At 38.8% G+C, this 26,530-nt stretch overlaps 1 long non-coding RNA gene across 5 annotated transcripts in view; it reads left to right on the top strand.

Annotated features, from left to right (window-relative positions):
• Positions 1–26,530, top strand: part of LOC149122231 (uncharacterized) — a 129,241-nt gene that overhangs the window by 89,759 nt on the left and 12,952 nt on the right. For 3 of the 5 annotated variants that reach the window (XR_016220439.1, XR_016220440.1, XR_016220441.1), the window contains exon 2: positions 11,672–11,871. This is a non-coding gene — a long non-coding RNA (uncharacterized LOC149122231). Of the gene's footprint in view, positions 1–11,671; positions 11,872–12,712; positions 12,865–14,489; positions 15,140–26,530 lie in introns of those variants that run through there. The other 2 variants (XR_016220438.1, XR_016220442.1) reach the window with 2 other exon arrangements.

Here is a 26,530-nt window from a genome sequence, read left to right as displayed (position 1 = left end):
AAGTGAGGATTTTTAAGCACCCAAAAGCATAAAAGATTCAAGACAAACTGAGTGGTAAAACACACTCCTTTGACAACACTGAACAATGTGGAGAAATGTTTGCCTAGAATAAAATAACACAATATTTGAATCACCATATTGCCTAATACCTGATGAGTTGGCACATCAGCAGAAAAGCACTGGTGACCCTAAGTCCAAATGTGAAGAATTTAAGTACAAAGTGCTTCTTCAAAAATATTTTAACGAATTTTTCAACTATGGTTAAAGAAGCACATCCCACTGAAACCCTAATGAGGTACTAGATGAGCAATTACACATATTGTTAAAAGATCAATCAGCAGTGAGTACTTCTTCAATTCAAGTGGAACATTTATATTAAATTTAATGAATGTGTAATCTCTTTCTGAAAGCTGAAAGGACAAGTACATCTTTATAATTTTCAGAAAAGGCTGTACAGGGGAGAAAAGAAAACAGGGAATACACTGTTCTTAAAAGTTTCAGAGCTTGGGTCAGAAAGATCACAGAGTGTCATACTTTGTTGAGATTCATTCCTAACTGCAGTTTCCCATACTCTAAGACCTCAAGTAAGTTGTTTGCCTCCTCTGAGCCTTTTTCCTCTTCTTGAGATAAAGATGCTAACAATAGTGGCAAACTCTATTATTTGTATGCAGATAAAATGCTTCACTCTTAGCATACATCAGACGTTGGTGCCATAAAGATTGATACTGGTGTTGCCATGGTTATTGGTCTTGACACTGTGTCACTGTTAGGAGTTATATTTGTAAAGGTATTGGTTTTCAAAGTGGTGTCAATGTAAGTGTTGTTTTGATGTTGGTATTAACACTGGCATTGGCTTTGATATCATTGTAAGGTGCAGACTGAGGGAAACTAGTAGGATAGTAGGAAAGAAGACTTAGGCACAGATTTAATCATCTACAGGGGCTAGATCTATTAAGAAACAGTATAAGAATGATCAACAACAGGAGTCACTGTGCACCATATAGGATCTCTGTCCTTCATGTGTTGTACTATGCGAATTACCGGTAAAACTAGTATTCAAACAGTACTTTATACTTTGTGTGTCTGTGTGGGTGCAAACGGTTGAAATCTTTACTTAGTATCTACTAAGTTGGTCTTCTGTGTATAAAGATAATTAAAAATGAATCTTGATGAAGAATGGGATGGGAGAGGGAGTAAGAGATGGGATGGTTTGCGAGTGGAAAGGTGGTTATGGGGGGAAAAACTGCTATAATCCAAAAGTTGTACTTTTGAAATTTATGTTTAAAAATTTTATATTTACATATAAATATAATTTATATTTATATTTTTTAAAGTTTTTAAAAAGTCAGAAATGTAAATATAAGGGTCTCACATGAGCAAATAGGGTAAGAATTCCATGCATCAGATACCATGAGCAAAGGAAAGGTCTTTGAATAATTTGTGTGAGTATAATTTTGGGAAAAAAATAAAATTAAATCTTTCTTAAAGACACATCCTAAATAACTGTGAATGTGAAGATGTTTGCAATGAAACAGAAGAGGAAACTGCCAAAGTATGGCAATAAAACTATGCCAAGTTCTTATGTGGATGAGGAATTTCTTGCTGTGTCAGGATTGGAGTATTAGCTAAAGACTGGACCTTACAACACCTGTCAGGATTACAGAGTGGATGAAATGAAAGACAAGTACAAGTCTACAACAGTGCCTGGTGAATGGTAGAGAGCTTAGTATATTGTTCCTCTAATCAACCCTCTTTTTCCCATGTAAATTCACCTCCCTCTTTTCTCCCAAGTCCTCAAGGAAAGAAATCAACTGTAGTCCTACTTCTTCTAACCCTTTCTTCATTTCCTGTGGAATTATGATTGTATTCATCCCCTTAAAACTAAAAATGAAGTCACTATATATGTACAAACACTATGGCATATTCTGGAATCAAGATAATTTAAGATACTTCTATATACATGAATGGTCTTATAATAGGTGTGATTAGGGGAAATTACTGCTACAACATGGAGTTAAATAAAGAACTGCTTCCATTTATTTCCCATGCCTTCAATGAAATCCTCAGAAATAAAAGCATCTGTTGATTTTAAAGTACATTAAGACAAATTTGAAAATTGTGGGATAAAAAACACAGGTGCTCAAAGGTGATTTCTGATTTCTACAAAAATATGCACTTAATATTTGACATTTTTTAGAAATTGGGAAAGCAAGCTAATGGATTAGAAATTTGGCAGATGTGCTAATTTCCTCCCGAAAGCTGAAAAAAAAAAAAGGATTGTGACGATAGATAGTCCTGAGAAGAGAGCCAAAAAGACGAAGCACTTATTTGGCTAACATAAAATGAATGACAATTTTATCATTGGTTCTTCATAATTCATGTAAAAATGTTCACTACAAAAATTATCAGGGCTATTAAATATTATTATTTTACTTTGTCCCTTTTATACTGCTTGTCAGTTATCATCTCAAAAGACGTAACTCCAAAAGCCATAATCCTGAATGTTGTTCCAAAAAACCAAAATTCCTAAACTCTCATATCCCATAAAACAGAGTCCTGAAAGACTAAAATCCCATGTGTTAAAATCCTGAATGACAAAATGATAAGAAATGCAATTTCCTTTAAAAAAATATTAATAATAAAAAGCTGTATAAAATGGGCAGAGAGCTGAGTTGTGGGGCGGGGGTTTGATTTTGGTTGCATCATGTTGGGCAGAAGGGCTTCCTAGAAACCTGGGATAGAAGGGCTTCCTAGAAACCTGGGATAGAAGAGAGTGGGGTTTCTGTGACGTGTTTCCAGTATGTGAGTGCAGCAGATGGGGAAGAGCCACCTTCTCATCGCAGGGGCTCCCAGAGAACCTGTGCCAGGGCCACCTGGAGGCTGCCATAGGGTTCACTTCTGCTGCCCTAGGCATCAGGACGCCCAAGATGTTAATACAAGACCAAGGGATTTGCATCCGTCTGTCTCACCGTGAAATACTAAAGCTTAAGATCGATGCACACTGAGTTCTCTGGAAGATTTCTTTTTTAAGAACTTTTTTTTTAAAAACATCATTTGAAAGGTAAAGTGATACACTGAGGCAGAGGAAGAAGCAGAGGAGAGAAAGAGATAAAGAGAAAAAACCTTCAATGCAAGGGATACTACTCGAATGCCCAAATGCCCACAGCAGCCTGGAACTGTGCCCAAATCTCCCCCATGAGGGGCAGCTTCACAAATACTTGGGCCGTCTTCTGCTGCTCTCCCAAGCACATTAGCAGGGAGCTGGACTGGAAGTGGAGCAACTGGGACTTGAACTGCACTCCAATATGAGATTCCTGCATGGTAGGCCCCAGCTCAACCTACTGTACCACAACAAAGTACATTGTCAATATGTTCTTCCCCGTTCTCTTTTAAAATAGCAGATTCTGCCAGATTTCATCTTTTTATACCTATAACAGAGAAATACTTCTTTTCAAAATATGAATTTGTATTTCCTCACTAATAGACAATTCTTTAAAACAGTTTCAGGCACATAGGAAAAATGAAAAGAGTCTATTTTTTAAGATTTATTTTTTATTTATTTGAAAGGCAGAGTTAGAGAGTGGGATCTTCTATCTGCTGGTTCATTTTCCAAATGGCCGCAATGACCAGGGCTGGGCAAGGCCAAAGCCAGGAGCCCAGAGCTTCTTCCAGGCCTCCCGTGTGGGTGCAGGGGCCCAAGGTTTTGGGCCATCCTCCATTGCTTTCCTAAGCACAACCGCAGGGAGCTCTATAGGAAGTGGAGCGGCCATGTGTGGAACTGGCACCTATACGGGATGCTGACACCACAGGCAGAGGCTTAGCCGATTATGCCACAGTGCCGGCCCCAGCAGTAGACTACTGTAGAGAACAGTTTCACTGCCCTAAAAACTTCCTATGTTTATCTATCCCTAACCACCAGCACCAGCACCAGCACCAGCACCCCCCAGAAGCCAGTCTTTGTTCATTTGCCTTGTCTGCAACGTAGGATAATTGGAATCATACGGAACACATTCTTTTCAGACTGGCACCTTTGAAATGCAATTTGCATTTAATTTTCCTCCACGTCGTTGGATGGCTTTTCAGACATTGCAATGTGTACTATACAGTAGTTTGTTTCTCCACTCACCAGTTGGTGACTATCTTGATGGCTTCCAGTTGCGGGTGATTATGAATATAGCTGCTATAAGCTCCATGTGCAGGTTTTCACGCAGACATACATTTCAGAATAGTTGGGTAATAGTTGGGTAAATACTTAGGAAAATGACTGCTGAGTCATATTGTGAGGTTATGTTTTTGCTCTGTAAGAAATTACCAAATAGCAAAGTGACTAAATAATTTTTTTGCCTTCCTACTAGCATCCTAGCAAGCATTAGGTGTTTTTAGTTTTTGTTTTTTTTTTTTTTTTTTTTTGGATTTTAAGCACTTTAATAGGTATGTAATGGTACCATATGTTAATTTGCAGTTACCTGATGACATACAATGTTGTGCATCTTTTCATGGACTTACTTGCCACTTTTGTGTCACTTTTGGTGACATTTATGTTCATATTTTTAAAGATTTATTTATTTGAAATTCAGACTTATACAGAGAAGCAGAGAGAGAGAGAGAGAGAGAGAGAGAGAGAATCTTCCATCCACTGTCACTCCCCAGATAGCTACAATGGCTGACGCTGAGCCTATCTGAAGCCAGGAGCTTCTTCCAGGTCTCCCATGTGGGTGCTGGGGCCCAAGGACTTGGGCTGTCTTCTACTGCTTTCCCAGGGCATAACAGAGAGCTGGATGGAAAGTGGAGCAGCTGGGACTCCAACCAGTGCCCATAGGGGATGCCAGTACTGCGGGTGGCGGCTTTAGCCACTATGCCTCTGTGCTGGCCCCTCTGTTCAGATTTTATTATTGAGTTTTAAGGCTTATTTGTGTATTTTCAATGCAAGTTCTTCAGAAATAAGTTTTGCAAACGTTTCCTCCCACTCTATGGCTTGTCGCCTTAGCAGTTCATTTCACATAGCAAAAGTTTTCAGTTTTTATAAAAATTAAGCATAATTTTTTTTTCAGAAAAAATGCTTTTGGTGTTGAATCTAAAAATGTATTGCTGAACCCAGGGTCACTGAAATTTTCTCCTATGTTATCATGTAGAACTTTCAAAGTTTTGCACTTCACATTTAGCTCTATGATCCACCTAAATCTTTGTGAAGGTCTGTATCTGCATTTGTACTTTTGCACAGGAATGTCCAGTTGTTCCAGCACACTGGATGAAAAGATTATCCTTTTTCCACTGAATTGCCTTTATCCATTTCTCAAAGATCAGTTGACTATTAGTGTGAGTCTGTTTCTGGACTCTCTTCTGTTCTGTTGATCTTTTATCATTCATCTGTCTATTCTTTCATCATTATCAGACTGTCTTGACACTACAATTTAATGGTAAATCTTTGTTATGTCAATCCACCAACTTTATTCTGGCTCAAAATTAGGTTGACTTTTCTGGGTCTTTGTCTTTCCACATGAATTTTAGAATCAGTTTGTTAATGTCCAAAAAATAACTTGCTTGGATTTTTATTGGTATTGAATTGAATTTGTGGATAAAGGTGAGAATAGTTGACATCCAAATTATATCAAGTCTTGTTATATAAGATCATAATACACCTTTTCATTGATGTCAATCTTTGATTTTCTCCATGTGAGTTTAGTACATTTCCTAATATATAGTGTGTGTGTGTGTATATATATATATACACATATACATATATATATTAGATTCATATCTAAGTATTTTATTTCTTTGGCAGTAATGTAAATGAGATTGTGTTTATAATCTCAGATTCCACTAATTTATGACTGGCATATAGGAAAGTAGTTGACTTTTTGTAAACTAGCTTTGTATCTATGATCTTGCTGTGAGGGATCTTCAAGGCTTGTAGAACATAGAAGCAAATTGGTAAGTTGATTTTCATGCAATGTTTGAAAATCTGTACAGAGTTTTTTTCGTAATACATATTTCCATCTACTTTTTGAAGATATGGAATTACTATTTCCAGAGAATTTGTCTCTCTCTAGAGACAACCAAGTCATATATTTTAAAAAAGTTTTATTTCTTCCTTCCCAATCTGTGTAGTTTTGTTTCCTTTCTGTGTCTTATTGAATTTGTTAAAATTTTCCTTTCCTTTTTTTTTAAAGATGTATTTATGTTTTTCTTTATTTGAAAGAGCAACAAAGAGAGCTGGAAAGAAAGAGGGAGAGAGGGAGGGAGGGAGAAAGGAGGGGAGGGAGGGAGAGAGAGATACCTTCCTTCTGATGATTCATTCCCCAAGTGGTTACAACAACCAGGGCTGGCCAGCCTGAAGCCAGAAGCCAGAAGCCAGGAATTCCATCTGGGTCTCCCTCATGGGTGGTACAGGCCCAAGCACTTGGGCCATGATCTTCTGTTGCCCTCCCAGGCAAATTAGTGTGGAGCTCAACCCAAAGTGAAGTAGCAGGGACTCAAAGTGGCACTCAAATATGGGATGCCAGCATTGTAAGAGGCGACTCAAAAATTATCCTTTTCTCATAGTACTAACTTAGATAAGGGTTCTTCCAGTACTGAAATGAATAAGGGGCCATCTATGCCCCTTCCCAATTTTAGGGGCAAAAGTATCTAATATCTTACCATTAAGGGTAGATTGCCCAGGTTTTACCAGGTTGTAGATATGTCCCCCAATTCCTAGTTTGCTGATAGTTTTTATGGATTATTCAGTGTTGAGAGTTTTGTTACATGTTTGATATATGTACTGATGTGGTTCTGTGATTTTTGTTCTTTAGACTGCTGTTAGAATATATATTAATACATGATTTGAATGTTGAATCAGTTTTTTTTTTTGCCTGGAATAAATTCCACTTGTTTGTGATACATAATTCTTTTTATATTTTAGTGGATTCCACGTGTTAATGTTGCTACTTTTTAAAGAATCTGCATTTATGAGAGATACTCTGGTCTATAATTTCACATTCTCATAATGTTCTTGTCTGATTTTCACATTAAGGGAATAACAACCTCATTGAAATAATTCGAAATTATTCTCTCTGTTTCTACTTTCCAAAAGCCAATACAGAAATCTTGATATCATTTCATGGTTTACCAGAACTCACGAATGAATCCATACAGTCCTTTAAGTTTTTTTCCCTTTCTTTCTTTGAGAGGTTATTTGTATAAAAATATTATTTCATACATATAGGTTTAGTCATGTTCTCTTTCTCCGTATATGAATTTTTGGTACTTTCTGTTTTTCAGTGAATTGGATCATTTCGTCTAAATTATAAAATGTATGAGCATAGAGCTCATATTATTCCTTTATTTATTATCAATTTAAGGATCATAGAATCAGTAATGATGACCCCTCATTAATTTCTCTTTATTAACTTTTTATTTATATTTATTTATTTTAGAGATAAATCTCATCGCCTGGTTCATTCCCTAAGTACCAGCAACATCCAGGGCTGAACCAGGACAAAGCCAGGAACTCAGAATTCAATCCAGGTCTTACACAGGGATGGCAGGGACCCACGTCCTTACACTGTCACCTGATGGCTCCTAGGGTGTGCACTAGCAGGAAGCTCGAATCAGGAACAGAGGCAGGACTTACACCGGCCACTGCAGTATGGGATGCAAGCATCTGAACCATGATACCAATGTCCTTCTGGCTCAGTTCTCATAATAGTAAATTCTGTCTTCTCTTTCTCAGGCTGGCTGATGTTTTATTAATGATATTGATCTTTCTGATGGACCGACTTTTGGTTTCATTGATTTTCTTTTCTTTTTATTTCCCATTTTGAATTTCTAATTCTAGTCTAATTTTTATTCTTTCTTTTCTTCTTTATTTGAAATTCTATTGCTCATCTTCCTATAATGTCATAAAATGGAAGCCAAGATTAATTATGTTAGATATTTTCAACTATGTACATTCAACGCTATCACTATTAATTTACTGCATTGCACTACTTTTTCTAAATCCCACATGTTTTGGTAAAATGTATTTCCATTTTAATTCAGTTGAAAATACTTTTAAATTTTCCTTGCGACCTCCTTTCACCAAAGTGTTATTTAGAGCTTATTATTTAATATAAAAGGTTTAGAACCCCACAGCTGTCTATTAGTGATTTCTAGCTCACTCTACTTGTGGTCTGAGAGGCACTAGGTATTATCTAGTGTTTAACAATGGGGTGGGTGTTTGTGCTAGCAGTTGAAACACCCCCGTCTCCCACTGGAGTGCCTGTGTTTCATTCTGAGCTCTAGCTCATACCCCCAGTTTCTGCTGGTGTGGAAGCTGGGAGCCATGACTCTAGCGGTTGAGGCCCTGCCATCTATGTGGGGCACCTGGATTGAGTTCCTGGCTCCTGGCTTCAGCCAGGTTTGGTCCTAGCCATTGCAGATATTCTTGAAATGAAGCAGTGTAAGGGAAGGTTCTTTCTCTTTACATATACATGTCTGTCTCTATCTCTGTGTCTCTTTGTCTCTCCCTCTCAATTTTTAAAATATATATATATATTTAATTTTAAGCATATTTTATGTAGTCTGTCTTCATGAAGCATCCATGTGATGATCTTGACAAAAATGTATATTCTGCTGTTGATGGACAAAGTGTTCTATAAATGTTAATTTCCCACCTATTATGATTTTAACCATAACCTTACTGGTTTTCTGCCTGATAGAACACTTAATTACTGATGAATGGGTGCTTAAAAACACCATCTGTGTTAGGTGGTTCCTTGCCTTCCTATCAGGTTTTACTTCACTTATTTTGACACTCTGCTGCTCTGTGAATGCACATTAAGGTCTGTTACCTTTTCTTAGCTCATTGGCCTCTATTATACCTTCTCTATTCCTGAAAATCTCCCTTTTTCTGAAGTCCTTCTTGTCTAAAGTTAATATATCTATCCCATCTTTCTTATGAATAGCGTTAACGTGGTGGATTTTTCCCCATTGCTGTACTTGCAATCTACTTCGTCTGTATTTTTAAAGTGAGTTTCTAGTGACAATATATACTCAAGTCATTCTGTTATTTGTATAACATTGGTGTGTTTTTCTAGTTGGTATATTTAGAACATCTATTTGTAAAGTGATTACTGACACATGTTCATTAATATATACCATATTTGTAACTATTTTTTATTCCTTAATATTTTTCTTGTTTCTGCATTTTTTGCATTCTACTTTTTTTGCTAAATTCACTGTCTTTAATTGAACATTTTGGGTGATTCTGTTTTCTCTATTTATACATTTTAATACTATTTTAGTGTTTAAAGTTTCCCGTATACATTTGTCATAAATCCAAGTTCCCTTACAAATAACTCTATACCACATCATGAACAGTATTCATATCTTATGACACACTATTCCCAGTCTCTTCTTGTCCCTGGTATTATTCCTGTCATTAAGTTCTAGTTATCCACATGCTGAATTCACAATACATTATTGTTCTTGTTAATTCAAACAAATGTGTTCTATTTGGTCAGCTGAATAATGTAAGAGATTATTTCATAGTTTGCTTTTCTGGTATTCTTTAATGTACATCTGAGTTTCTGACATATGTCATTTTCCTTCTCCATGGTAAACTTTAAAAATGTTTTATCAAGGTGTATCTATTACTGACAAATGTTTTCAGTTTGCTTGTCTGAGTAAATCTCTATTGTTGCCCTCCCTTTTGAAGGGTGATGTCATTGGGAATAGAATTCTAGTTTAAGCTTTTTTCCCTCTCTCAATAATTTAAATATTTCACTGCACTATCTTCATGCATGTATTGCCTCTGATGGGAAGGAAGTTCAATGAATTCTATTCCTTGTTCCTCCTTAGATAAGAGGTTTCCCCTCCCTCTGTATTCTTTCAAGATGCTCTCCTTGTCTTTGAGATACTACATTTTGAATGTGATATGCCTAGATACAGGTTTTCACTACTTACCCTGAGTGGTGCCCTCTAAGCTTCCTGAATATGTGGTTTAGTATCTGTCATTTATTTTGGAAAGCTGTCCACGATCGTCAGTTCAATCCTTTACTCTTCTGAAATTCCTATATCTGTATGTCATACTTTTGTAATGGGCCCATAGTATTAGATACCTGTTTTCAAAATTTCTCTTCATATTTCCATTTGGGAAGTTATTGGCTATATACTTTCAAGTTCACTAGTTATTCCTTTAGCCTTGTCCATTTTAATACTGAGCTCATCAAAGTCATTTTCATTTCTATAACAGTGGGTTTTTAAAATTTCTAGACTTTTCCATTGAGTTCCTAAATCTCTGCTTAGATTACGTACTAATATGTCATATTGTCTAATTTTTCATTAGATATCTTAACACATTAATTATAGTTATTTAATTTTCCCATCAGATAATTCTCTTATCTGTGTAATATATAAACTTGGTTCTGATACTTGCATTCCTCCTCAGACAGTGTCCTGTTTTCTTGTGTTTAGTGTGCCTTTGTTGTGAACTGATGCAATTAAGGTTTTAGCTTGAGGACTTTGTTAATGGCTGGGAACTGGGGGCCTTTATTGTTCACTGTAGCTATGGGTACAAGAAGCCTCAGTTTTCTCAAGTTTCCTTCTTTTGTTTTTTCTCTCTACTTTTTTTTTTTTTGAGTTTCCTAAGAACTCCTTCTCAAGTAGAATCTATGTCTCAATCATTTCTGCTTCAATATATTGTTATTATATTGGAGTCCTCTTAATGTGTTAGTAAAATGTTAGAAGTAAAAACATTCTAATATCTTATGATTAAATTTGAATTTTTAGTGAGCAAAATTTCTTCATCTGTGATAATAATATGCAGAAATGCTTATTATTTTTAAAAATTAAGATTTTTCCAGAAAGATTTATTTATTTTTAAAAGACAGAGCTAGAGAGGCAGAGAGAGAGAGAGAGATAAAGAGAGAGAGATGTCTTTCATCCTCTGGTTCACTCCCTAAATGGCCAAAATGACCAGAGCTACACTGATCTGAAGCCAAAAGTTTATTCCAGATCTCCCAAGTGGGTGCAGCGGCCCAAGGACTTGGGCCATCTTACACTGCTTTCTCAGGCCATAGCAGAGAGCTGGATTGGAAGCGGAGTAGCCAGTAGCCAGGAGTAGCCCATATGGGATGCCAGCACTGTAGGCGGCAGCTTTACCCACCACACCATAGCACCCCCCCCCCCACAAATTTAATGTTTTTGAGAGGCAGAGTGACATAGATCGATAGGTAGAGTTCCTATATATGTGCTTCCCAAATGCCAACAGCTAGGGCTGGGTCAGGGCCAGAGCCAGGAGCCAGGCACTCAATCTAGGTCTGCCACCCAGAAGGCAGGAACCCAAGTACTCCAGCAGCCATCACGGCTGCCACCTAGCCATCAGCAGAAGGCTGCAGTCAGGAGCAAAGCTGGGAAGTGAACCCAGGCCTTCCAGTATGGCACAAGGGCGTCTAGAACAGTAGGCTAAACCCCTGCTCCAAGAAGTGCTGTTTTGAACAGTTTCACTCTTTCCTTTATGTGAATACGAAGGCAAGAGGGTATTGGAGCGGTTACTGCAGCTTCCCCACGTTCCACAGTGATCTAGTAAAATAGTTCACCTGGAAAGGTGGGGCTCTGTTGTAGAGAACACTCTGGGTTTATTTCAGTATCTTTACTATTCTGCTGGGCCTTTTCTAAATGATGGCTTCTTCTCTCCTCTTGCTTCAAACAGGAGAGGAATTTTTTATTCCAATAAGTGCTGAAAGACACCATTGGGATTCCTGGAGGTAGAACTTAGAAGTGTGGGACCATCTTAAGATTGGGCCCCTAGGAGTTTCAACTCTCAATCTAGTGCACACTCAGCTCCCAGCGGGTCACCGAGATGAGGTGGAAGTGTTCCAGTGGTCCCTGCGTCTAGCAGCCTCTGACTCAGTAAGCTGGTCTCTGCTGTGACTCTGTCCAACACTTGCTTCTGATCTTGGCATGGCACTTTGCCCTCTTCCTCAGTTTTCTGTTGGATCCCATAAAGGTGGTAGGATTTGAGCTTGCTCAGCTTGTCTTTTATCTGGTGAGGCATTCGGAGTGACTTCTAAGCTTTCTTGTGTAATACAGCTGAAATTCAAAGTCTTTCTCAAAGCCTGAAATCTTTTAAAAACATATTTAGAAGTTTTCAAAAATTAAATATATGCCAACATCTGAAGTGAATAATATAAAGGTATGCCTGAAAGAGTATCTAATGTTTGTGTTTAAATCAAAATATGTATTTTTATTTCCAATAAACGTTGGAAAAATTTTTGATGGAATTCCAAAATCACAACATTTTTTTCACTTCCTTAACTTCAAATGGGTACCAGTGAAACCTACACATTTTTGTAGTGATAGGTTAAGTCTTATAAGATATATTTTTATTGATTACCAGATTGGCTAATATCCATTAAATTAAAGTCAGTGTGATTTCTGTGGTAGCCAAGGACATTTTACATTGTTGGTTCTTGGATCAAAGAACTATGAAGTCCTTGAAATGGAGCATTTTTATTTCCTCCTTATGACACTGGCTCTGTCTGGAAGCCTTGTTACACAACTCTGGCTTCTTTCTCTTTCATTACAATTGTTTACATTTCTGACTCATCTACAGCTTTATAGCTCTTTGAGGTACAGAAAAAGACACTTTATTGTCAGCATCTCACAAGCACACCAAGCACGAATTCTCAGCCATAAACATCATATTGGGAAAATCAGAAGTTTCTAAAACCATGTCCTGTTTATTTTCCAGAGAAAAAAATGAAGCAATCAGAACAAAATCACACTGATCAAGTGTGTGAAATGAGCCAAGTGTTCCACAGAGTGGCAAATGAATTCATGTGCTTTTTGTTCACCTTCTAATGTGTCCATCACATTCCATGCCCTAGTCATATTTTATGGCTATACTTATGAATTCTAATATAATTCCCTTGATTGGTCCCACACTCATAAGAGAAATAAATATTATTTGTTGAGTTCCAAAATCTAAACTATGAGTAATATACCAGATGTCAGCTTTGTGTTTCTGTTTTCTTACAGAACAGATATGAGTACTGGGTCGTAATGTCTCTAAGAGACATAGCATGTGTAGAAAGTGGTATTTTGAATATTTAAAGTTACCTTTCTAACAGCCATTTCTTAGCTTATTTGATCTGCGGTAGCCAAATATCATCAACCATGTTGTTTATAAATAACACAATTTCGTGTCACAGTTCTCAAGACTGGGGAGTCCAGCATTATGGCACTGGGGAAGGCTTCCTTTGCAGGCATAGATGGCCATCCACCCTGTGCATTCTCACAGGGATACAGTCGCAGGGCAGCTCGCTGGGGTCCTTTGATATGACCCCTCACCCCCTTTTTGAAGGCTCCACACTCATGATGTGATCAACCCCAGCAGTCGCATCTCTGACATCATCACATGGACACTTACTTTTCAACGTATGAATCTGGAGGGAACCCAAATGTTCATGCTATATTGGGTTTTCAGATTTGCTGACATTAGCAACAAACAAGGAGAACTGCATGACTGAAACTTCCTCTTAATAAGGGACCATAGGAGCCATCAGAAATAATGCTTCTGGTGTGGCAGCAGTGATGAAAAAGAAGTGGTGGGGGCAGCCTTCTTCCAAATGTCTTGTGTGTTAGTTGTTACCAGTGAGTTCTTTAGGTCTTTGCCTAAGCCTTGCCTCATAAAAGAGGCTGGTTTTCTTTTTTAAAATTTTTCATTAATATAAAGAAATCAGATTTCATATATTTCATAGATGAAATTCTAAGAAGATTACCTTCTCTCCCTCTTTCTCTCAATCCCACCACCTTCCTTCCTTCCTTTTTATCCCTTTACTTCTTACAATAACATAATTTCAATTTACTTTGTAATCGCACTGTAATACGCCACTAACCATAATGTTCAACAAGTAGGCTTTCAAAATATAAACCAGACTTCAAGTTTCTTTACCTAATCATTTGGTTCTTACCAATGCTTATACATTCAGATTGGCAATTATGAGCCCTAATACATGTCTTTATCAAGGAAAACTCACCGAGCTGGTGTTGGCTTCAAAATACCCATGGAAAGCATGCACCCCATGAGAAGATATTCCAAGAATGCCCTTCTTTCTCTTCCTGTAGGATATGTTGCATTTCAGGGACAGTTCGTTGTGCAAGATACACAGACAACCAAGACAGATGAAGTCCTTTTGTAAAAAAGATACTTACATTCTAATTGGTGACAAAATAAAGTGCCCCTAAAAATCCTTCAAAATATTCAGGGAATATATCTGTTGAAACCTGTCTCAGGAAGCTCACATACAGTGATATGAATCCTGTTGACCAAGTCAGTTTGACTTGGGTGATGTGCATTGTAGGGTCCGCCTTTGTCACAGCCATCTGCAATGACATTGCACAATCCTTTGTTCTTTTTCTGTGCACTCTTTTCTGTATCTATTCCCAGAAATGTTCTTCTGAAAATAATCAGTAGTCTTCTTTTCAGCATATCTTGTCACATCAAAGATTCTCTTTGCCATACACAGCCCAAATCAGAGGAATGCTTCAGAGGAATGAGCTACAGCTGCCCCTGACTTGAGGAGAGTCCTGTGCTTGTGCAGTTCTGGCTTTTCGGAAAGACACTGACTTCAGCCCACAACCAAGAAGAGCACCAAATGATAACTTTACATTATCACCCAAATTATCACTTATCATCTCTTTTTCACTTGGTTTGTGACTACAAATATTACTCTTATTGATTCTAAACACACATATACCCAAAATTTGGAGCTACTCCTCCCTTCCACAATGTTTGTCCTGCAACTTATTCAGCCCAGGACGACTTCAGAGATGGTGTCCAGTGCTCCTGCTATGCTCCCTCTCCTCTGTCTTGGTGATGCCTGCCCGTCATCGCCTCACACATGGCTTTCCTCACTTGTCTAATGAAGTCAGGAATCTTCATTTCATGACATACTTCTCATTGAAAACATTCATCGTGTGATCATATTTTACACTTACCTGTGCAATTCTCAGTGTGACCACCTGTCCATAGCTAGGTTTCAAGCTCATAAAAGCTAAAAAAACTATACATTTTCACTGACTATTTTGTTTTACCAGCTGTCAAAAATTTGGTGATTAAATGAATAAATTTAGTTTAAATCCATCACAGAATCAATGGGAAACTAAAATTAAAGTTGAATGATAAATTTATATATTTTGTTGCATAAAATAATTTTTCTGTTATTATATGTCACTCTTCCACAGAAAATGAATTGAATTTATTTAAAATACTACAAATAAGTAAAATAAAAGATTTTTAAAAATCTAGAAAAGATTGGAAAAGCCTTCTAACTAAGTGAATATGTGGGGAGCAACTGGGAGCAACTCGGACTAGACTAAGTTACTGGAATTAAGACTTATTCTATGCATCTGCTCTCCCACAATATGGCGCTGGGAGAGAAGAAAACAGCTTCTACCCAGCTGCCTCTTGCCAACTTGAGTGATGACCTCCAGGAGCTGATCCTGCTCCTGATTGGAGGAGAGCAGCGTACTCGGCGTGTGGGCAGCCGAGTTAGGATTGGCGGAGGAGGACTATAAAGGAGGAGAGAGATGGCATGCACCAGGAACATCTAAGGGGAACACCTGTGCAGCCCCCGAGAGAGCCGGCCGGCGGTGTGCTGCTCCCCTGCGGAAGTGGGGAAAGTGGCCAGGGGGAACCGCCCCTCCACGGAGGTGGAGGGACAGTAGCCAACCCGGGAAGAACCAGCAGCAAACCCGGGGAGGGCCGAGCAGACAAAAGAACAGCGCAGGGTCCTGTGTCGTTCCTCCACGAAGACGGGGAGCGACATAATGGTGCTGTGACTCGGATATGAAGCCTAGGCAGGATTTAGTGTTGTTCCTCCACGAAGAGGGGGAGCGACAGAATACATAAAGATTTGAGAAACTTGAGCTACATTATAAACATGATTTATATTCATTGAAATATTTGCAAAGAAACATGTATCAAATTAATAAACACACACCAGATTCACCTAGGTAATAATTTAATAATGGAATAATATAATGCTCATATTACATTTTAATATCATGCACAGTTATTTAAGTTCTCAGATATGAAAATAAAATTTTCAAAGCAGATTTCACCATTTCTCTTCTTTTTAAAAAATTATTTATTTTTACTTGAAAGTCAGAGTTACACAGAGAGAGGAGGGGAGGCAGAGAGAGGTCTTTCATCTGCTGGTTCACTCCCCAATTGGCCACAATGGCCAGAGCTACATGGATCTGAAGTCGGGTCAGGAGCTTTTTCCAGGTTTCCCACATGGGTGCAGGGGCCCAATGGATTAGGCCAACTTCTCCTGCTTTCCTAGGCCACAGCAGAGAGCTGGATAGGAAGTGGAGCAGCCAGGACTCAAACCAGCACCTATATGGGATGCTGGCACTGCAGGTGGCAGCTTTACTTGCTATCCCACAGCACTGGCTCTTATTTATTTTCCCTCTTATAGGACATTTTTTGCCACAATGTCTTGGCTTTCCATATCTGAAATGCTCTCATGGGCTTTTCAGCCAGACCAGAATGCCTTAAGGGCTGGTTCTGAGGTCAGACTGCTATTTAAAGCGATTGTCATTCTATGAATCTGCTCTGTGGACTGTTTCCCATGTTGGAGCAGTAATCCTATTTATATTTTCCATATGTATTAATTATCCATATATATCCCATTACATTTGCAGTTTAACTAGATTTTTGATAGAAAACTGAAAAGTTAGAATCATTACATGGATTACATAAACAACTCAAGCAGCATAAACACTTAAAAATAATTATATATACAAACCAATGAAAGGATATTACTTTCAATATGTTGCAAAATGAAGGGGCTTTATAATGTGATGTTACAATATGAAGGGGTTTTCAGTAGTTTCTGGAAAATGGAGATAAAATATAATGTATAGTTCTGCATACATTCCTATGGACTTCTCAGGGTACAATTTAAAAACCTGCCTTGGGATCCCTAATCCCCTTAAGCTGAGTGGTAAAAATACCATTTTAAGTGTTAAAGTTATCATATAGATAGGATTAAGTGTTAAACTGATCATATAAATAGGATTACAGTTCTGGTAGTAAGAAGAGCAGATAGACTTAAAAAGGAGTGAATGCTACAACGTGGGAAGCAGCCCACACAGCAGATTCATAGAATGACATCACTTTAAACAGCAGTCTGACCTCAGAATAAGCCCTTAAGGCATTCTGGTCTGGCTGAAAAGCCTATGAGAGCATTTCAGGTATGGAAAGCCAAGACACTGTGGCAAAAAATGTCCTACATGAAGGACCTCCATAGGTGAGACTCCAGTGGAAAGAAGTGGACATCAAAGGAAGAGGTACTTTTCTATGAAGGGAGGAGAAAACTTCCTCTTTGCTTATGGCCTTGTCTAAATAGTGACAAAGTTTGTGGAATCAAAAGGCTTCCATAGCCTAGGCAGCTCATGCCAAGAACCTCAGGTTGTCACTTGTGTCACATGTAAGAGTGTTAATTGTAAAATTAACAACAGGAGTCACTGTGCACTAACTCCCCAAGCAGGACCTCTCTATCCTCAAAGAGTTGTATTATAAGAGTTAACAGTAAAACTTTTCTCAAAGATTTATTTCATTTTAGCATATGTAGGATATTCTTATGTCTTATAAGTTTTAGTTATGCCTAAGTGTCCAATTCCATTGCTAGTTTTCTTAAGTGCTTTCTTAATTAATGATAAAACTCCTTCTCAAAGACTTAATTTCTTTTAATGTATTAAGTAGAGGATAATCTTATGTCTCACAGTTGTAGTTATGTCTAAGTGCTCACAAAAGATGTATCATTCTTGGGTGCTTCTTTAAAGTAAATTATGTTTCTAAAAAAAAGATGTGAAATTAACTTCGAGATCCAATGAATGAACAGCTCTTGTCTCAACTGTTGAGGAACAGTGTTTCTTTTTTTTTTTTTTTGTACAAATTGTTAAACTATTTACTTAGTATAGAGTTGATCTTCTGTTTGTAAATTTAATTGAAAATGGATCTTAGTGGAGAATGGGACTGGGATGGGAGAGGGAGGAGGAGGGGTTAGGAATATGGGTAGCAGGGCAGGAATAGTGGAAAGAATCACTATATTCCTATAGTTGTACTTATGAAATGCATGAAGTTTGTATTCCTGAAATAAAAGGATTCTTTTGGAGACAAAGATAATGCACATTTTTCATGAACTTTGAGGCCCCTTTGGTATTAGAATATATAATTTTATAGATTATATAGTAGTGTTTTTCAGCACCTGCTTATAATAAAATTGGTTTGAGATGACATGGTAATATTTAATATAAAATATCAACTTTTCAAAGAACCTAATATTGTTATAAAAATTTAACCTCTTAGCATTTATTTTTTAAAAAGGATTTATTTATGTATTTGAAAGGCAGAATTACAGAGAGGCAGGAGTAGATGTAGAGAGCGAGGTCTTCCATCTGCTGATTCACTTCCCAGATGGCCCCAATGGCTGGAGCTGGGCCAATCTAAAGCCAGGAGCCAGGAGCTTCTTTCAGGTCTCCCACACAGGTGCAGGGGCTGAAGGACTTGGGCCACCTTCTACTGCTTTCCCAAGCCATAGCAGAGAGATGGATCAGGAGAGGAGCAGCCTGGACTCAAACCAGTGCCCATATGGGATGCCAGTGCTGCAGGCAGCGGTTTTACCTGCTGCACCACAGCACTGTCCCCACTGTCAGCATTGAACACCTTCTCTTCTTCGCTATTCTGTTATGAGCTAGACAGTCATGGTTTCTGGGAAATAGAAGTTCTTAGCCCTATTTTATAAATGACAAAAAGAGACAATGAAAGGTTGACTAAACCTGCCCATGAATACATCCATAGTAAGTGGTATTACAAGGATTTTAATGTGGATTGTTTTTACTTCAGAATGTATTCTTCTTCCATTACATACCATTCTTTCTTGAAAAAGGAATGTTGTCATGGGTAAAGACATGTGCACATGTTACCATAAGTGACTTTGAAAAACATTTCCCATATATACTGGTTACTAACTGAAAATACTGGATCTTAAAAAGAAATTGACTCTTAATGGTTAAACTATTAGTTAGAATTAAATCTGGAATGTAGTTTCTTCCTATTTGTCTTCAGAATTCCTCAATATCTATGCAGTATACAAGAATGATAGGATTATCCCTATTTAGTAATGAGAAAATGATGACTCATCAGCTCTAGGTGACTAACCCCATCTCTTATCAATTGTCCATTGCTAAGTTAGTACACAGCACAGCTAGGGTCCGGTTACCCGTCAGTTCATAATACTTCCTCCAAGGAGAAAAGAGTACAGTTTTCCATAAATCTATTGCATTTATGAACATCTTGCAAGTAAAGGCTCTGTCTGTTCCATTCTACCTCTGCAAAGATGTTTATATAGGCATTACCCATGAAAGATTCTTATATGTTGCTTTTGAAGTATAATGCTTTAATTTTTATAAAGTCTCCGTAACTAGTGTTTCACTTTAATTTTATTTGATAGTATATATTTTGACACAAATCCTGGCCTTTCAGAATCCAATATAAAACGCTATGATATAAAACAAGCATGATTATTAGATCTTTTTATCTGCCGGTAGTTTGAGGTTATTGTGCATTATTCTACTTGTACAATGCTTCATTGGGTTCTGAGATAAGTAGTCAGGTAATGCCATCTCCACAAAGGTTAGCAGGTGTTAGGTTTCCTGATCATTCCATCTCTAGTGAATAGTTGAAGAATTAGTACCAAAATAGGACTGCCTTTTCAAGAACATTATTCAATAACAGAACCTTTTGTTTGAGAAGACCTTGGTGGAAAGTACTTTGCTATTTTTGGTTACATCAGTTAACTACAGGGTAAATCAGTTATTTAAAATAAGTGGTTTCTTCTTTCATGAACTAAATACTCTTCTTTTTTTTAATTAATTTATTTTTTGACAGGCAGAGTGGACAGTGAGAGAGAGAGAGAGAAAGGTCTTCCTTTTGGTTCACCCTCCAATGGCCGCCACGGCTGGCACGCTGCGGCCAGCGCACCGTGCTGATCTGATGGCAGGAGCCAGGGACTTATTCTGGTCTCCCATGGGTGCAGGGCCCAAGGACTTGGGCCATCCTCCACTGCAATCGCTGGCCACAGCAGAGAGCTGACCTGGAAGAGGGGCAACTGGGACAGAATCTGGCACCCCGACCGGGACTAGAACCCGGTGTGCCGGCGCCGCAAGGTGGAGAATTAGCCTAGTGAGCAGCAGCGCCAGCCACTAAATACTCTTCTTATGTCAGTGATTTCCATAAAAATTGAATACTTGCTCCAAGTATGTTTGTTTTTTCATTAATGCTGCTACTGATTTAATTTTTTGAATGCAGAATTTTGAATGTTTTTAGTTCTTATGAATATCTAAAGTGTATACACATACACACACACACACACACACACCATATATATATATATATATATATATATATATATATATGATTTTTACCTCACCAGAAAAGCAGTCTTCATCTTGGAAATCGTAGTCATCTTCCAAATATAAAACAATACACTTCAGCAATTTCAAAAGTTAAAATAATAAATTTAAAATGCACATGGCTGGCGCCACGGCTCAATAGGCTAATGCTCCACCTAGCGGCGCTGGCACACCGGGTTCTAGTCCCAGTCGGGGCGCCGGATTCTGTCTGCGTTGCCCCTCTTCCAGGCCAGCTCTCTGCTGTGGCCAGGGAGTGCAGTAGAGGATGGCCCAAGTGCTTGGGCCCTGCACCCCATGGGAGACCAGGAGAAGCACCTGGCTCCTGCCATCGGATCAGCGCGGTGCGCTGGCCGCAGTGCGCCAGCCATGGCAGCCATTGGAGGGTGAACCAACGGTAAATGGAAGACCTTTCTCTCTGTCTCTCTCTCTCACTATCCACTCTGCCTATCAAAAAATAAAAATAAAAATAAAAAATGCACATAATCAGACATATGAAACATCAAGGACAAAAATCAGAGCAATGACAATTGCACAAACTGGAAGGAAACAAGTCTGGGCTTAGCAGGAACTGTGTTTTGTAAAATAGTCATAGAAAAGGTTTAGAATGTGTAGAAATGTAACCATATCTGAATTCTATGCTGGAGTCAATGGCATCTTGGGACAGTAGATACTCCAATCAGGTATTTAAGTAGTCATTTGTCCTGCATAATTTTTATTTTTCTGAGGTTACTATTTGCCTCATTTTGGTTTCTTTGTTTTGATTACTTATTCAGTCTGCAGCTCTCCCCTAGTTGTATACATCTTGAGAGTCATGCAGATGAAGTATTCTATTTCTTTTATCTTCTTGAAAAAATGTTTCTTCCTACATTTTTATGTGATCCAATTCAAATGAGTTCCTCTCTAGACCTATTTCACAGCAATTACCTGAGACTACCTCTTCACTCATCATCCTAGAGATTCATATTACCATGCAGATTAAATCTTTATTGTTGCTGTGGATTCGTGAGAGGAGGAGCACGGTGGGGCCAAGAGGCACAGAGTCACGACACAGACCCCAGGAGTCGGGTGAAAGTGGGCCAGAGGCGAACAGCCCACAGACTCGTTTATTTCAGTTGGTAGAGCAGCTTATATAGCCGAGGCAGCCAATCCAGTCAAGGGGCGGTTTATGCCCTAACCAATCACAGCCTGTTGCCAGGCAGGCTCCGTTGCCAGGTAGTTTCCCATGTGGTTTCTGAAGCCATTCCTGAATAACTGTAGCTCACTGGCCAGTGGCCATCTTGGCATGACCTTCTCATTCCACCACAATTTATTTCTTTAATATCAACATTTTCTATCCTGTTTTGAACTTCTTTCTTATTTTAATTAAGAGTATTCTCCAATAATTTTATTTATAAGATGCATATGAAGCAAATTTTTCTGATTGTTGTTTAATTTGAAGGAAATATTGTAATAGCTCTCAAAGATTTATTTATTTTTAAAAAGTTAGAAATAGAGTGAGAGAGAGTGAGTAAGAGAATCTTCCATTAATTAGTTCACTCTCCAGATGGCTGCAACAGCCAGGGCTGGGCCAGGTCAAAGCTAGGAGCATGAAACTCCATCCAAGTTTCCCATATGGGTGGCAGGAACCCAGGAACTTGGGCCATATTTCAAGGCTCTTCCCAGGCCATCAGTAGGGAACTAAATGGGATATGGAGCAGTCAGGATGCAAACTGGCACACATATAGGATGCCAATGTCACAGGAGGTGGATTTACCCACTATGTGATGAAACTGGTGCCAATCATTTTTCTTTTTACAGTATATAGGATATATAACATTACAGTGGTGTGATAAGATGTAAATCTACCTATCTAATGCTCCTGGTAAGTCCTAATAGTTTGAAAGCAATTATCCTGAAGATTTGGGAATTTTCTTGAATGTTTCTTTGATGATTTAATCTTTTTTCCCTCCCTCCCTCCCTGCCTTCCTCTCTCCCTCTCTCCCTCTCTCCCTCTCTCCCTCTCTCCCTCTCTCCCTCCCTTTAAGGTATTGGACAACTGGGCTAAGCCTTTTGTCTTCTTAGCCTTTCTCTGTATCTTTTATTACACTTTCTAGGAGATTTCTAACCAACTTTTCTGTTTCACTTTTTCTCCTTTTCTATTGTATTGGATTGTAATTTGTTTTTGTTCTTCATGTTTTATCTTTATATAGCATTTTATTCTTATGACTAAAGTAAGTTATCTTTTCAGAATAGTAGTTATAGATTTTTTCAGATATTTTATTCTCTCTGTATATTCTTTTTTTTTTTTTTTTGACAGGCAGAGTGGACAGTGAGAGAGAGAAAGACAGAGAGAAAGGTCTTCCTTTTGCCATTGGTTCACCCTCCAATGGCCGCCAAGGCCAGCGCACTGCGCTGATCCGATGGCAGGAGCCAGGTACTTATCCTGGTCTCCCATGGGGTGCAGGGCCCAAGCACTTGGGCCATCCTCCACTGCCTTCCCGGGCCACAGCAGAGAGCTGGCCTAGAAGAGGGGCAACAGGGACAGAACCCGTCGCCCCGACCAGGACTAGAACCCAGTGTGCCGGCGCCGCAAGGCAGAGGATTAGCCTAGTGAGCCAAGGCGCTGGCCTTATTCTGTCTTTCTTAAACTCTGCTTTATTTGTTTAGGATCCTTGTCTCTGTCTCTTATGTGAGAAGCTTTCCTCTCACATTGCAAAGCATTGGGGGGCCCTTTATATTTCTGTGATCATTAAGATATTCTAAAGCCAGTTAAAAACCAAGGATCTCTCTGTGTGATTTAGTAATACATGGCTCCGTTCAGAGTGATCTGACTCAATTTAGTTCGGTAGAAACCATACTTTGAAGTTCTGAAGTTTTATATTAGTGGGCTCCTAGCTCCCAAGAACACTTTTCTAATTTCCTTCCTTGAGTTACATAGTTCTAAATACTAAGGTTTTAGAAGTTGGTGGGATTCTAGGGGAGCTTGTTATTCAGCAGAACTTTTACCACGTTTTAATATTAACTATGTAAGATTGCCCTAAAGACAGACTCTATTTTATCTTTTCCAGAGGAAATCTTTTATCCTGTGGGAGCCTAGAGTGTGAATACTTGGAATTCTCCCACTAATTTTGTGTGTGTTTTTTTTTTTTATTCAGCAAAATCTACTTTCCAAAAACATTGTGGTTTTTTTCCTAGACATGGTGCACTAGTCAGGGTCCTCCAGAGAAACAGAACCAACTGTGTGTGTGTGTGTGTGTGTGTGTGTTGTGTGTTCTCTCTCTCTCTCTCTCTCTCTCTCTCTCTCTCTCGTGTGCTCTCTCTCTCTAGCTCTAGCTCTAGCTCTTTTCTGTATGAGAGAGAATTATTTTAAAGATTTGGCTCACATGATTGTAGAGATTTAGGAAGTTCAAAAGCTTCAGGAAGTGGGTGGGAGACCCAGGAAAGAACTGCCTTCGACACCAAAGGCCCTTGCTGGCAGAATTCCCTCTTGTTCAGGAAGATGTCAGTCTTTACAGTATTAACGCCTTTAACTTAATGGGACACTCACCCGCCTTGTGCAATGGAATGCATTTTATTCCAAGTTCACTGGTTTGAATGTTAATCTCATCAAACAACACCTTCATAGAACACACACAGAATGTCTGATAAAATGTCTGGGCACCATGGTCCAGGCAAGTTGACATGCAATTAACATTCTTAGCTGCCTATCCCTTGACTTATTTACAGGTACTTGGATCCCATTAGCCTTTTTGGAGCCAATAATCTTAGTCATTTTAGTACACTTTCTTCTAGTTTAAAGGGTTAACCAGAAATAGCCTTAATATTTTCAATAGCTTTAACCAGGCTGCCACATCCACAGTGTTCACTCAGTGTTTACCTTGAGCCTGTCTCACCGGCTGCAGGCTGGACTGGCTCTTTCCCAGGAGACTCTGTTGTAATGCGTGGGCCCCTGACTCCGTAGGAAAACAGCTCAGATTTTCTGATGGCACTTGTCGGGGGTTTGAATTTCTCTATTATCTTTCTGAATTCCATTTGCAATCTGACCTTTATTTTACTGGTTCCAATCTTTTACTAATACCTCAACTGGCAACTATAGCTCATACTTTTCATAATCTAACTTGAAATATCTTTATAATTCTTTGAAGTTCTACAGATGTTCTTTTTCTTCCTTTCCCTCCCTCCTTCCTCTCCCTACCTCCCTCCCTCTTTCCCCTCCCTCCCTCCCTCACTTCTTCCCCTCCCTCCCTCCCTCCCTCTTTCCCCTCCCTCCTTTCCCTCCCTCCCTCCCTCTTTCCCCTCCATCCCTCCCTCTTTCCCCTCCATCCCTCCCTCCCTCTTCCCTTCCTTCCTTCCTCCCTCTCCCCTCCCTCCCTCCCTCCCTCCCTATAGTGATTCACTATACCACACTGCTTGCCATTTTACTCAGTCCCCTAACGATTTCCGTAGACTTTTCCCAGGACCTTATAGCTATTTTCTCATTGGCTACCCAGTCTTAAAGTGTTTCTAAGGAATCATCCCAATTTTAAATGCTAGTTTCTGTGTTACTAGACATTCCTGTACATATTACAGTGTTCCCTAGTTCTGTTTTAACAAATTACTTCAAGCTCAATGGTGTAAAACTGCGAATTTATTGTCTGAAAGCTCTGAAGGTCAGGAGCCCAAAATGGATATCTCGGGGCTAGAATCGAGGTGTTGTTGGGGTGGAATTCCTTCTGGGAGCTCTGGAAAGGAATCTGCTTCCCTTCCTTTTCCAGCTCCTGGAGACAGCCCACACTCCCGGGCCCTGAGCTGCCTGCCTACGCTTAGCAGGCAGCAACAGCAAGTTGATCCCTCCTCAAGCTGCCATCTCTCTGCTTCTCCATAGTCAGGTCTTTCTCTAGTTTTTTAAACATCATTGTGATTATGTTGGGCCCACCCAGATAACCCAGGATAAACTCTGCATGGTGAGGTTAACCAGTTAGTCATTTTAGTTCCATGTGCAAGCTCCAATTCTCACTGGTTTTCACGGGTTCCAGGGATTTGGGCATGGGCATCTGGAGGGGGTCGTTAGACTACTTACCACACTGAGGAAGAAACAACTGTAAAACCTCAGTAGTTGAAAAGAACAGACATTTATTTATAGTTCCCACATATGCTAACTGGCTGGGATTCAGCTGAGGTAGGTCAGTCTTTTGGTCTTGGGTCAATCTTCAGGGTTAGTGGAGGCTTGCCCTGTGAGTCTCAAATCTTCCTTGAGCCATGGTTGTTTCAGGTATGTTCCCATTCATGAATGCGAAGCAAAAGTACAAGAGAGCAAGCCCAACCTCACAAATAGTTTTCACATCTTACAACAACCCACTGATACCCACTGGCCAAAGAAAGTGACATGGGAAAGCCAGATATTGGAGCAGGAAAATACACTCTTCCATAAGAATATGGGGACACCTTCAATATTGGCTGAAAAATGGTCTAGTCCATCTTATTTTCCTAACAAGGAATTACAAAAAGTGGACAAATACCTAAAACATCCCTTCACTCCCCTCTACTTAGATAAGAGCAATTCAAATCCAAAGTACCTATTAGATACTTTGGCACATATTTTAACTCATCTCTTTGTATTTTCAAGCTAAAAAAAATTGAACAAAACAAAGTTTAGGTACTTTAAAAAATAAGTTATTAAGCTTTTTGCCAATTACCATGCACATAACTATCCTCACTTAAAAAATATAAGGTTCACAAAAAGGTGAAAAACTATTGTTAAGTGGTCAGACTCCTGAGGAATTATCTTATTTATAGGAAGATTATAGAATTTTGTTTATTTGTGGGGATAAAATCCTTTCAAATTAATGCTGACATAGAAGTATCAGGCTATGTCTCCCTAATGCTTCAAAGTCAAGACAAGATTATCCATGCTAAATGATTATTTTTGTAGTCCATTTCGCTGAAGACCATCTACTGAAACCACAGTGATCTACACTAAAGCGTATCTTAAGTCTTCATTCTGGCAGTGTTATTTTTGCAGGCAAAATACAAAATTACTGTTAGAGAAAATAAAGCTATCTGAAAGAAATCAACTTCAAAGTCAAAAGCTATGATTAGATTTTTTCCAGAAGTTTGTACCTTTACT

Source organism: Oryctolagus cuniculus, chromosome 14 (genome assembly GCF_051225735.1).
Source record: "Oryctolagus cuniculus isolate XC-2025 breed Fujian yellow rabbit chromosome 14, ASM5122573v1, whole genome shotgun sequence".
In the NCBI taxonomy this organism is placed as follows: domain Eukaryota; kingdom Metazoa; phylum Chordata; class Mammalia; order Lagomorpha; family Leporidae; genus Oryctolagus; species Oryctolagus cuniculus.
This window is presented reverse-complemented; position numbering and strand designations above follow the sequence as displayed.